Consider the following 12,531-nt stretch of genomic DNA (forward strand, 5'->3'; position numbering starts at 1 on the left):
TACCTGGAACGAACAGGCACACTCAGTGCCTTCACTTGAGGTTTCTGACGCTAGCTTAGAAGGATTTCCACTAACTACTATGAGTTTTTCAGCAAGATTTCATTGTAAGACCCTGCTAATAGCAAAGAGCGGGTAACTAGCTATTTCACTTCAAGCCTGTAGCCTGTCACTATGCTGACACAGCAAAGCCGTTAGGCTTATAAGCAGACAGGTAACAGCTTTGCAGAACAAGGACCCAAACACAGGGCCCACTACCAGACCTCAATTTTGGTCACATCTTCAGAAGTAGAACTATTCTAATGTGACACCTTTTTAACAAAGAAAAGGATCTAGCCATTCTGCACCTCATGAAGTTTAATCAGACTAGATCTTCTCTAAATGGAAAGGGCACCCTGAATGGAGACCTAGAAGAAGGAAAAGACAGATGTCATGTGGAGAGGAGGAGACAGGACTTGTAGAGACCAGCACCAGGAAGTTACAAGAAATCCTTTCATACAACTAAATATCCATCTGCTAAGTGGAGGCAGAGCATCAGATACCATGGTGATCAACAGGATATGTATGCTCAGACATGCCATAACCTACACACTGCAGCGGTACCATTTTAACTCTCGGCTACAGCAGCGAAGAGCTATTTCCTCTCCCCGTCCTCCTTTATAAAATGCTCTTCATTGAGGCATTTCTTACTCTTCTCCCAGGGAATCCTATGGGCAGTAAGCTAGCTTAATTGCACCTGCAGTAAGGGCTGCAATTTGGTTAGTAAAAAATAAAACATAAAACATTTCACACGCTCCAAATCAAAGTAACTACACCGGCACAGCACCAGCGAGACACCCCGATCCGAGGCAGAACACCCTGCCAGCTGCGTGCTGAGGAGGAAAGGGAAGGAGGAATGGAGGTTATAGTTTCACCTTCACAGTCGCAGACCCATGCTAATATATTTTTCAACCTATCTCCACGTATGAAAGTCTCCTTTTCAGATGTTAACTTTCCCCTAGGGAGTTGTAATCCAGGTTTTGCAGATAAAGCCATTTAGTGTATTTAAAGAAAACTTTCACTGAAGGTTCTCTACAGGCTTTTCCCCCCAAAACTGTATTAGCGTACTGTAAGAGATTTTAATGACCCCTGCGACACACACCTACGAAGAAATACTGTAGCACCTCTGCAGAGCTAACTCGAGGGGAATCACATGCAATAAAGGAGGAGACGACGTGTGTCACTTTCCTTTGACAAAACATGGTGCTGTCACATAACCTTTGGGTGACTTTTCCTCAAGGAAATAAATTCCATTAAAAATCATAGGCAATAAGAATTATGATATCAGAAGAAAAAGAAAAAAAGATAGCCACCTATCCTTACAAGTCCCACGCTGTTCAAGTAAGAAGTAGAAACATCAAACAGACCAGAGAAACAATGAATTATTATCACAGCATTTGCAAAATTATAAGCATATGTTTTCAGCTGACCTACTTATTCTCTTACGTCACCATGTCGATAATTGACTTCTGTCCCTTAAGGGGGTTCTTAAATATAACTGAGCAGCACCTGCCACATAAGAAGAACAATTTTATACACCAGTTCTTCACTCAAATATCGTACTTAACAGCTTCAGTGCCAGGTTTCCTCACGGCCTTGGCTGTGCCACTGGAGACAGAGGCTGCCCGTATCACAACTTGAAATTTCTATGCAGTTTCTGCAGCTTTACGGACATGGGATGTCCTGCTCAGAGCACGACAGGATCGCAGCTCTGCAGCACGGAGCCCTGCGGGGGCCCTTCGGCACTGCTGGGATCGGGGGGGCCACAAGCCAGCGGTACCTCGACCGCTTCAAGAACATCCACGCAAGCTGCCATCCTGCTTCGCTACAATCAAATAGCATCGCAAGCTATTTCAGGAAAGTAGAAGGCAAACTTTCAGTTGCTAAAATGAAGAACAGTTGCAAACATTTTCACAAATTAGCTCTTTAATTGATAGTTAGTTACTGGCATTAAATGAAATAAACATTTATCCCCATGGATCCTAAAGCAATTTAGCCCTGAACTGCATCCAAATGGAATCAAGGAGAAAGAATACTGCTGATTTCAATGGACTGCTGATAGAAAATTATATGAATTTAAGTGTTATCCAAACTGCACACCCAGAACATGTGTCGTTGCCCATAACAGGTGACCACTGGGGTATCAAACACAACAGCCGATTTAATGCACTGCCACCTTCTGCAACAATACGGGGGAAAAAATACGGGAACCCCCTTTCCACTGGAATTCACATACAACTCCAGGAACACATGGCCAACGCACCAGCCTCGCTCTCCCTTCATCTGTTAAACAACAACAAAAAAGCCCAGGCTCTCTGGTGATTAACCCTGCACAGTCCACCCAGAACAACTACTCTGCATAAAGTCCTTCTTGCAGACAGCTGCAGGATACTGCAAAACCTGCGGTCCTGGCAGAGCAAAACACTTGCACGCGCTCCTGACGCTCCACGTATGAGTCGCCCCTTTAGTCACATACTTGCAGCAAATGCTTTAAAACTTTTCTAAGCAGAAACACCGGCCATGCATTCTACTGCTTTTCACTTTTTGCAAGCTCATTGCCCTCAGATGAGGTTGTGCATCCGGCCTCACCTCAGGTCATTCAAGGATAAGAATAATTTTACTCACTGAATGTGATAAACTTTTTCTGTACGAGCCCACTGATTTTCAGCACGTGCATATCAGTTCCCAGTCGTGTACCACTTAATCCCTTTCTTTCAGTACAGCTCTTCTGACATTAAGAAGCAATTATGGGCATTGTCTGCTTTCCGCACTCACGATACTGAAATTAGTAGTTCTGCCATTTTATTGACGCACGCATAAGAAGACTCAAAACGATTGCCTGTTTTTACTTATCGCCATGTAATGTTGACAAAAATACAAATTTAAAAGTTTGTCCACACATCATTCTGTTACTAAAGACTTCTTTAAATTGACCAGTGAATTTAAACCAAAAATTAAATGCAATATAATGAGAAGTGAAGAATTCAATTTTGTGGGGTTTGAGTCTCTCCTTAATAAAAGGAAGACAATAACAAAATTTCCGTTGTATTGTGGATATAGTCAAGACATCAATCACAATTCATAACAAGATCTAAAACAGATTTAAACTCTGTTGAGACTTTTATTGCAAATCTTAGTGATGGAATTTCAAATTAAAAAGAAAATACGTGTACGACCACAGCAATGTTACTTGAAGTTAAATTCTGCTATTGGGACATTTTTTACTTACACCTCAGAAGCCTGCTTATCATTGGAGAAAACGTCACACCTGACTGAGAGCACGGCAATATTATGAGTCTGGAACTGCTCCACGTACGTACCCTATGAGCTGAAATTCCCTATTCTCGTTCTCAAGGAAAAATTATTAATCATAAAGATTGAGAAAAACGCCTTTTCTAGCACTAAAGAAACAGCAGAAACCTCACTGTGTAAAGGAAACAGCGTCCTGAGGAACTGAATTACCATATGGGCAGGAATATTATATTAAATTCCCAGGAAGAGCTAAGGTGACCCTTTCTCAAACACCCCTGAGTTAACTCTTCTGCACACTCTCCCTGGGCAAGGTGAAGGGGGGGAGGCAATCCAAGAGTTATTACTGTTGCTCAGCTCACACAATTCAAGTGAAATCTTACTGATCTCACACAGAAAACTCTCACACTTGCCTGTTTAAAAGGCATCAGGGTAGTAAAACACTGCAGACCTTCTACTGTTTTAAATTTCTAGTGTCTGACATTTCATCTTGGAAAATGACAGTAATTTGCCTGTTTCCTGCTCATTTGGGATAGGTGGGTTCTGGTAGGGATCCAATTACTTTATAGCATGTTGAATGGAGCTGAAGTTATATTTACGTAACAGATTCACTGTATGCAGCACCTCATTCTGCCAGGGCAGGACAGGTGCCGGAGCGGAAAGAGCAACGGGGTCAGCAGAGGCCCCACTGCACCGCTCGCGGCTTCAGCGGCTGCCGCCACGACTGCAGGGCTGGCAGTGAAAACACGACCCATCGCCCTGGGCCCCGGAAAGAAAGTCGTTTGGGGGGAAAAGGGGAATTGATAGATATGGAATGATGCTACAAGAGAAAAAAAAAAAAACCACTAATAAGCATTTGGCCACCTGATTTTTCTAAAAAGATTAACGAGGTCCGGTTAGGTGTTTAGGCATACAGCTGCCCTCAGTCTCATTTAAATGTGCATTTTCATGTCGAGAGCCCCTCTTACACACGCTTGTGAACTGTGTAATTAAGCTAAGCATGCAAGTTAAGAGCACAGTAACAGGTACACCCCATTCACATGAGTATTTGAAGTTTGGAAATCAGATCCTTTGAAGCCACAGGACGTTCTCTAGAAAGGACAATTAAATAATCCTTGCACACTTCAATTTCTATTTGAATTCAGTAAACTGTAGGATGCAAGAATTACAAACTGTTATTTATAATTCAATTAGATCAAAATGAATAGCCTCAGATATTTGGCAGTGCCCCTTTAATGTCTCATCTAGTATAAAGCAATCCTTCGAGGGGAGTTTCAGAAGTAAAAATTAGTCTATCTTCCCAAAAGACAACCGATAAGGACACACTGAAATACACAGTACTTACAGAGCACAGCAAGCCCTGAAGCATGAGACAGGGAAAAAAGTGCCAAGCACAGGAAACATTTCAGTGCATTCTACACAAAAAGGGCGTTAGAGGCAGTGTAATTCAAGTTTGACCTCTTGCTAGTTTGCCTGAAAAGTCAGGCTCTCGCACACCAGCAGCGGCCTTCCCGGGCACTCGTGTGAGCACACGCACACGCCAAGCTTTGAAACCACACGCTGCAGACTAGGCTCCACAGGCGCCGAGCGCTCCGCAAGCCGATTTCCCTTGCTTTGTCCGTCTAAAACCAACCAGCCAGCCAGGGCAGCAGCCGTAAGGATCAAGCCCTCAACTGCCTAGGCGAGGACGACACAAAATCAACGACATTTCTGACAGCCGAAAGGATTCCTCAGGACATCTCCTAGAGGGGCCCACAGCATCTGCTGAGCAATGTACTAACACAGGCTAAAACTCCCTTTGCGTTTATTTATCACTGTTGCAATTCTAATTTATTTAGCTGAGACATTACCCGTCAGATCCCGACTGTCATTAGGGCTGCAGTGCCGTTGCATCCGACTCTGCTGGAAACAAGGGCTGCCGGTCTGAGTGCTGCGATTCTGGTTTGGGCTGGGATGGTGCATAGAAAACACCCCAACGCAACAGAAACCTTGCCTGGGTTATTCGTGTCTCCTTACCCGACCGACCAATCCAACCAACAGCTTCTGCCTCCTGTGCAAAATACACTTCCACGCATGACACGTGTCCCCGGATTTTTTCAAGAACCCAATTCTGCTTTCCTTGAAATTGCCTAAATTTCTACTAAAGGCACTGAGAGGTTTGGGTGTCTGTAGAGTACACAGGTTCATGCTCCAAACAAGTTTTTTGTATGTAAAAAGGAATAATCCTCAGAAACATTTCATCTCATTTAGTTTTAAAGCAAATTAACAAAGTTTCTCTAGAAAGCATCATTTAAGAAAGAAAGCAAAGCTTCAGTGAGACTACAGATGTTGGTTTTTACTTTATCAAGGGAGAGCTAACAGACAAGAGTGTAAGACTAGAAATAGAAAAAGAAAAGGTAACTGTTAGCAGGAGGTTTCATCTAAATTGCTAACGTTACTTCCGAAACACCAGGGGAAGCAGGACTGCTGTACAATTAGCACCAATGAGCCCGAAGCCCCACACAGAGATGCCAGTGCTCTCGACACTGCACTGCAAGCACGTTCTTCAAAAATCCTCAGCACCTCTAAAATCTCAGCTTCCATTCAAGAAAAGTGTATTTCCTGTACTCACTGGTACAGGCAATAACTAGAAAATCTGCCTAAAGTATAAATTGCAGCTCAGAATCTGTAAGGCAAATACAATAAAGCTATTTTTTAAAGCAATCATAACTTCAGCCAGATTTTTTGGGGCCTTTGTCTCATAATTCTTGAATACTCTGGGTTTACAGTCTTAGCTCTCCTGTGTCTAAACTTCCCCCAGCGGTTTGGGGCAGTCCGGCACAGAGGGATACCCAGTAATCACAACTTCTGTACGCCTACAGCGAGGTCCGGAGACCTGAAGTCAGACCAGCACGGTCCCAACCCCGGAGCCGCCACGCAATACTAACAGCGTTACAAAAAAAATAAAGAAACTGCTAAACACAGCGCTAAAAGAAAAAACACTTTGAGCACAACAAAAGAAAAATACAAGTGCGTCAAAATCCCCAAACTTTGCTAACTTTGCAGCAAGAAGACGTGTGCTCGCGATTTAAACCGAAGTTACACGGAAGGGCAAACAAACGCCATCTGGGGATGCCTTCACACGTTCCCAACGACTTATTCAGGTTAGTTTATAACGCAGCGGACCAACTTCCAGGGAATGCCAGTTCTTACGAGAATGATAAAAAAAAAAAAAAAAGAAAAAGAAAAAAAAAAGGCCAATAACTCCTGGGCGCTGGTTCCAGTTTTCGCTGCGTTCGCGCTCCACGGCGCGAGCCGGGGAAGCCAGAACCCGCCGCTCCCGCAAACGATGTTTAGGCTGTGTAAGGAGGGGGAAAAACAAAAACAAAAAACCCCCCCCAAAACTAGGATTTCAGCAGGGAAGGCGGAGCACGCTGGCCTGACACCGGGTATGAAAATAAGTTGCGATTTTACGCATTCCGGGGGAGATAAATAAGTGAAGGAGGAGGCATAAAGCCACGAGGAGCCCAGCAGATGCCTGCGGGCGCCGCCGAGCCCCCGCGCCGCGCACGACGCCGCGGTCGGGGGCAGGAAGGCTCCGGGCGGCGGAGCGCAGCGGAGCAAAGCGCGGCGGCCCCGAGGGCGCGCACGGGGCCGGGGCCGGGTCGCCCCGCTGCGCCCCGCTCCGCTCCGCACCGCCCCGCGGCCGCGCCCCGGCCTCACCTGCCGCAGGATGAAGCTGGTGGAGGTGGTGCTGCCGTCGGAGCGCTTCAGGCGGCTGCGGCGCGTCGCCGTGCCCCTCGTCACCTGCCCCGGGAAAGGCGAAGACATCAAGGTCGTGCCACCGGCACCGCCGCGCTCCCCCCGCCACAGCAACCGCCCCCGCCCCGGCCCCGGCCCCGGCCCCGGCCCCGGCCGCCCCCGCCGAGCCGCCCCGCGGCAGCACCCACCGCAGCCATGACAGCGAGGACCGGCGCCGGCACCTCGGAGCTGCGCGCAGCCCGCCCGCCTGCCTGCCTGCCTGCCTGCCTGCCGCGGAGCGAGTGCGCGGAGGGGCAGGGCGAGGAGGGAGGCAGGGAGGGAAGGAAGGAGGGAGGAGGCAGCGGCGAGGAAGAGGAGGAGGGAGCTACCTGGGAGATGGGCCGCGCCGCCCGGGCGGAGGCGGCGGGCGGTGCCTCAGGCGGCGGCTCCTCCCCGGCCCGTGAGGGGGCGGCCCTGAGGCGGGAGCCGCGGCGCGTGAGGCGACGACCCCCGAGGCGGGAGCCGCCGTCCCTGAGGCGACGACCCCTGACGCGGGAGCCGCAGCCCATGAGGCGACGACCCCTGACGCGGGAGCCGCTGAGGCGGGAGCCGCGGCCCGTGAGGCGACGACCCCTGAGGCGGGAGCTGCGGCCCGTGAGGCGACGACCCCTGAGGCGGGAGCCTGTGAGGCGGGAGCTGCCGTCCCTGAGGCGGGAGCCGCGGCCCCCGAGGCGGCGTGGCCCCTCCCCGAGTCATTCGGGACGGGTGTCGCTAAATTTTAACCATTCCCTTTTATTACACTTCTACGAGCTGCCTTTGTGTGGCGGGGAAGCCGTGACGGGGTCTTGGCACCCTGCTTCCCACAGAGAAGCAGTTTCCCCACTAAATGGAGGTGGGCAGCTACAGCAGCCGCCCCCGGAGCGCGGGGAGCCGCGGGGACGACCCGGGGTTTGCCCCTCCCTCGCCCCCAGGAGTTGAATAAAAACTGAATAAGCTGAATAAATATTTGCTCGCACTGTACCTGCGGCAAACGCTCCACGGTTGAGCCTTCACCTCCGGTAAGGCTTTCCGGAGCTCAGCGTTCGGGGGAAGCCCCGTTACCGTCTCCTCTGGGCCGCGGCCTGGTCTCCCGCGGCAATTCCCGCGCAGCTCCGCGCCTTCTGCTTCTGCGGGTTCGGAGAGGAGCGGAGGGGAGCTGAGATAACGCAGTCCTGCGGCAGAAAGTTCGGGCCTGAACACTTCAGCCTGGCGTGCGCGCTGAGCTTGGCATCGACACGGCGCGCCACGGAAGAAAACAGATGGAAGTGCATCCATGTGGAAAATTGTCTCGAAGTTAAAGAGCAGAAAGTAAGTTTAGGTGAAACCATTCAATTTCTTCCAGCTTGTGTCAGACACTACACCCAGGTTCAACTCTCCCTGTCACAGAAGAAACTTCGCTGGGTCTCTTACAGACAACCTAAAAACCATAAGAGTGGTGTATCTGTATTTAGCCAGATATTTAATTTTCAGAAGTGAGTTGATGATACTTTATCCTTAGACAAATTTGTTTTATTATGAACAGAAACAATCATAAACTAATGGTAATCACCATAGCCGATGCTACGGCATTCAGTTTTCTGTGCAAATGGTAATTGTCCCCATCCTGGAGATGGCTGTTGCACTACATCCCACACTCCAGATCTTGGCAGGCTCAAGCTGCGAATGCAGATGCTACAGACGAGTACTGGACTATGATCCCAGTTTAACCTCTTAAATCTGAAACCGGTCTGAAACCACTCTAACCGTTTGAAACAGCACACTTGGACCTCCTCTGCAGTGCCACCTAACACTTCCTGAGCATTGATCACAGTGTTCATTTGCATCAACTACCATTCATCAAGAGTGCTGTAATTTCCAGTGTATAGAGGAATAAAAATAAATCAAGAGATTAAGTGATTAATTTGAAGTTTAACAGGAAATCTGGGGAAGAACTGGAAACAGGACCTGGATTTCCCGCTTCCCACTCCTGTGCTTTAACTACAAGTACATTACACCTCCTACTGAAATGAACTGATCTCGCTGTTAAACCAAGAAGCTTTGAACAGCAGCAGCCCCTCTCAAAAAATACTTGTTTTCTCAACTAACCAGGAAATGGGTAGAGAAGGAAAGCTTATAGAAGTATCAAAGCACTACCATTTCTCTAATGCATGTGGTAGCAACTTTATTTATGTTTTTAGTTATCCCTTTTCAGGCACTTGCTGCAGCCTTTAAAAGTTTTCAGCAAGGGTTAATGCACTGAGGTAACAGGTGTGTGAAATCAAGGCAAATGTCTGAGTAATGGGACCAAATCCATCTCTGAAGGGCGATCTCCACTGACTCCATACAGAGCATCCGCCCCTCGGGCGAAAGCCCACAGCACAGAGTGAATGCATCTTTCTCCCCCGCTATAGACACAAACTGTAGATTTTTTTTTTTTAATTCCTTGGATGAAATTAGGCAGCCTGGTTTCTTTATCCAAGATGAATATGGGTCATGAATGCTGTAGTCTAAATTAGATTATTTTTAAATTCCATTTAATCATTAAACTGGTACTGGAAAGGATACTTTTCTTTAAACATTAAGATTAATGTGACTGAGTACATGGCTGGCTTCCCAAATTAAGATTCTGTACAGAAAATTAAGCACATCCTCTTCTCTTTAGCAAGACATAGCAATGTCTAGGTTGAGATTTGAAATGAAAGACAAGGTTTAAGTATTGCTTTTGCCAGTAACTTAGCAAATGTTTTGCTTTGTTAAGATGTAGATTTGCACTGTAATGTGACCTGAAATGAACCCATGGGGGTCAGTAACTCAAAAGGATGCTGTAAATAAGTGGTGGAATGCAATAATTTAGATATAAATTAAAAAATCAACATAAGTTATCAGGGACATGAGGCTGCTTGCATACATCATTTTGGAGTTCATGCACAGCATTAGCAGAGGATTTCTTCAAAGCACAAGGATTTACTCATATTTTATGGGGGCTAGAAATATCTTTTTGGATAGACTGTTTAGAGTCTCCTTGAAAACCCATAATCAGCCATGGCTCTTCAGCTGTACGGTACAATCAAATTTTAAGAGCAGTGTATTTATTTTCTATATAAACACATCCCTTCTGGTGAAGTGTAGTATCACTGGTATTTAAGATCAGTTTTCCCCCACAATGAACACCCAACATGTAGCAGTATTCTCCCCCCAACATATGAAGCCTAGCTTATGGACAATTAAAGGTAACAGAGCGCTAGCCCTCAGGTAAAAGAGAGGAGCACAGCTATGAAATGAGTCTCTTCCAGAGCGCCGGCTTTGCTGATGTCCCGCTGGAAGAGGATCAGCTGGAGCTGGCTGGGCTGGTGGCTGATGGTGCCGGCACCAGGGAGAGCGACCCAAGGGCACGGCCTGGGAAAGGGGGAGCAGCAGCTGCCACAGCAGGGAGAAGGCTGCAGCAGCGGCACTCGCACAACACGCTGCAAGCAGCGACTCCTGTCGCTTCTGCCGCTTCTTTCTGGCAAGGATTTAACTATGCAATGAACAGAAAACTCTTCACCCGTGTTGTTAAACAAATTTGTTTTATTCACACAAGGCAATGCACGCACATTGCAGACAAGAGGCCAAATGGATATTCCAATAAAACGGATCCCTTATTCTTAAGGCTGCAAACTCTTTAGGATGATTTTCTGTAAGAACTGCGATACATCTATTAACCAATACATTTTCAACTCAAACCCCAGACAAAACAGAAGTGGAACATTAATCTGAATTTAAAGTTCAGGCATAGCGTACTTTGGGGGCTAGATCACTAGCTAGTAGACTGGCAGATATTACAATTCCAGTGAAGCTAACAGAGCTGTGAACATTCAGAAATGCTCAGAGCTTGCCCCGTTTCTCTTTCCTTAATTTTTCATCTTTTCCAATGCAAAACAGTTTTAGTTCACTTCCTGTAAAATTTAACTGGTAAGAGCCACAAATTCTAAGTTACTCATTCAACAGATACATCACAGTGCTCGGTTTAAGCAAGAGTAGTGCCTATTATTTCTTAGAAAAGATGCATAGATAAAAACAAGAAAAAAATCTTCCTATCAGAAAATAATGACTGTAAGAGACTGCAGCTGCAATCATGCCCCCCTCAGCTCTGCTTTCTAAAGGACAGCCTTCAAAAGGATTACACTATTCCACGAGTCAACGTTTATGAAGAAACACTAAAGTAAAATGAACACATAACATTATTTTAAGGTTTACCTGTTACAGAACCCATTTTATTTTTTAATATTGTAATTTCTATAACAAATTAAATAGACAATGCATATGTCACATCAAGGCTATATGAAATATTAAGATTTCCCAAAACACATCTCTGTATGGTGATATTAAAGACAAATTGTTGCTTTCAGCTGACTATAACTTAGACATAATAGGTTGCAAACTCATACTAGAAGAAAATTTATCTAGTATTGATATTTTCAACATCCATGAAACAAATATATTACAATAAAATTCTCATTATAAAGTTGCACAAATTTCTATGTTAAACAATAAGAGTTTATATGAAAAAGCAGAAGTTATCTACCATTGATTCCTGATATAAAACAGTAGGTATAAACCTAATGTAGAAATCTGAAGTTAGATAAATCCTTTGGCAGCATGTTCAGTTACAATCAGGCCTTAAAAATAAATATGATAATGTATAGAAGTATGAAGAGAAAAAAAACAGATTCTATTAACACCAAAACCCTCTAAATACACAATTTTAATAATAATTAAATTATTTTACACTATCTACAAGTTACATATCACAGAATAAGGAATATAAGAGATGACAGAATGGCAAATCCTGCTTTTATAAAATTTCAGGCTTTAACAGTATGCTTATATGTAGCCGTGTAGAAAATCTCAGACAAATGAGTATATACATTATTTATATTTCATAAAATAATTAACTAAATGTAATCAAATCACATCTGTCTAGCTATCTCAATTTAAGGTACTGCTCAACATTTCTGTTGGATCAAATCTTTGAATCCAATAAAAATACCTACCTTTATCTCCTTTACTAAATAAACATGTATACTCTACATAAATGATAGCAAGATTTAGTTTGATTACATATCAATTTGGAAAAAAGTAAACTCTTACAAAAAAATTTCCAAACAATAAGAATTTTGAACAGCAGCATTGAAATTAATTCTTCTTAAAGAACACAAGAAACAAGTTATCAAAACACTTCAGTATTGCAACGTGTTATTTATACTAAGCTACTTTGGGGGAAGGATAAAGACAAACTAAAGTCATGTCAAAAGGAAAGACAAAAGCTTCCTTCCAATTGCACAAATTTAAATACAAAATGATTCAAAGAGCAGGTACCTTATTGCATAAGCATAAAGCTGCAAACAAATAAGGTCATGATACTAAATAATTTAATAAAATGTGAAAGAAGTGGAGGTGGTACTGAGCGAAGGGTAATTTTTATTACTCAGTCTACAATACAATTGTTCTCATTTGTTAGAAAAATTA

The 12,531-nt window shown here is 44.9% G+C and overlaps 1 protein-coding gene across 1 annotated transcript in view; it reads right to left on the reverse strand.

The window, feature by feature from the left end:
• CACNB4 (calcium voltage-gated channel auxiliary subunit beta 4) overlaps nucleotides 1-7,056 on the reverse strand; it is a 132,855-nt gene extending 125,799 nt beyond the window's left edge. The window contains exon 1 of the mRNA XM_026058268.1: nucleotides 6,988-7,056. The gene's annotated coding sequence lies outside the window, so the exon portion shown is untranslated. The remainder of the gene's footprint in view (nucleotides 1-6,987) is intronic.
• Between the last annotated feature and the right edge of the window lie 5,475 nt (nucleotides 7,057-12,531).

Source organism: Apteryx rowi, unplaced genomic scaffold (assembly GCF_003343035.1).
Source record: "Apteryx rowi isolate R43461 unplaced genomic scaffold, aptRow1 scaffold_145, whole genome shotgun sequence".
Taxonomy (NCBI): Eukaryota; Metazoa; Chordata; class Aves; order Apterygiformes; family Apterygidae; genus Apteryx; species Apteryx rowi.